The 1563-nt window shown below is 43.6% G+C and overlaps 1 pseudogene; it reads left to right on the top strand.

Annotated features, from left to right (window-relative positions):
• The first annotated feature begins 1200 nt into the window (after window positions 1-1200).
• Window positions 1201-1360, top strand: LOC129404471 (U2 spliceosomal RNA; annotated as a pseudogene).
• Window positions 1361-1563: the final 203 nt, after the last annotated feature.

Below are 1563 nucleotides of genomic sequence, written 5' to 3'. Positions count from 1 at the left end.
GATTAATGCTTTGAGTCCAAAATATTATGTATGCTTATGGATTATACGTTGCTTGGCTGGAAAAACAATGCAATGCAGTTAATTTTAGATAATGCTTTTCACACCAGCTGCTCTGTGGAAGTGGGGCGGGAAGGGAGGGCCGCTGGATAAGGAGTTACAATTGGTCATTTGCAATTAGTCATTTTCAACCTGACCTCGGTGAAGTCTAGCCAGTCAGTAGATAATGGAGACGACTAAGGGGTAGAGAAACAGACACTTCAAAGGGGGCCACAGGTCAAAGAACTTTCTCTCTTTGACCCTTTTCTCTGCCCTGATGGAAGGCAGCCTTTGGCCCCTCACTTGGGTTTCTACCATCGCCAGAGCAGCAGCAGAAAAAGTCATAGTTCTTACCCCTAATCACATGACTGGAGAACAAAAGAAAGACAAAAAGACAAAGAGCAGCAGCAGCAGCAGCAGCAGCAAGGAGAGGCACCTGCAGAGCGTCAGAGACAGACCAGCAGGCCGCCGAGAGCCCGGGCTGTGAGGACAGCCCGGCAGAGGACCTGGGGACTTACAGGGGCAAAACCAGTGAGAGACCAGCATGGACCGAGGATAGCAGACAGAGGATGGTGAGGGACAAACCCAGCTTGGGGCCTGGACACAGAACCCCGAGGACACGAACTCCCTTCCTAAATCTGTGAAATAGCTATAAGTAATTCTAACTATAATCTGGAGTGCTGGATGCTAATCAAGGTTCCACTCAGGAGTTAGCTGAAAAGGAAAGAAAACACAAACATTAGAATTGAGGAAGGCTACATTCAGAGAACATTCAAAATGAAATTCAACCACTTTATTTTACCTTTGCGTTTGGGGCCACTTCCAGTGGGGTTCAGGGGCTACTACTCATGATTCTATGCTCAAGGGACCATATGCAACCCAGGTCGGCCACCTGCAAGGCAAGCACCTTACACCTGTGCTATCTCTTCCCCCCACTTAATTAAAACATTTTGAGATACTGAAGAAGATAAGAAGAAGGTTCAAGCTGGATTTACTAAGCAGCAACTATTTTATATCTTGATTTGGGGAGCACAGTAAGACTAAAAGCAATAAACAGTCCAACTTTCCAAAAAGTGAATAAAAAAAGCATAATATTGGACAAAAATGTCCAATATTTATAGGAGTGATTAAAAAATCTTAAACAGTTAAGAAAAGCTATCATTTATCGCTTCTCGGCCTTTTGGCTAAGATCAAGTGTAGAAAAGCTATCATTTTCAGCGTTAGATCTTTTTCTTTGTTTGTTTTGGGGCCACACAGCAATGCTCAGGACTTACTCCTAGCTCTGTGTTCAGGAATCTCTCCTGGCCAGTTCAGGGGACCATATGGTATGCCAAGGATCAAACCTTGCTCAGCTACGTGCAAGGCAATTGCCTTACCCTTGTACTATCATTCCAGCCCCTAGATCAATTTTTAAATTACTCCCACAGAGCTGCTGAAACACTTTTTTAAAAATATCTCTTTCAGTTAACTAAGAAAACAGTCCAATGCTATTCTTGTAAAGACTTCTAGCTTATAAATGTCTTATAT

This window comes from Sorex araneus, chromosome 4, assembly GCF_027595985.1.
Source record: "Sorex araneus isolate mSorAra2 chromosome 4, mSorAra2.pri, whole genome shotgun sequence".
Classification (NCBI taxonomy): domain Eukaryota; kingdom Metazoa; phylum Chordata; class Mammalia; order Eulipotyphla; family Soricidae; genus Sorex; species Sorex araneus.
The sequence above is the reverse complement of the archived record's forward strand: the minus strand, read 5'-3'. Positions and strand labels throughout refer to the sequence as shown.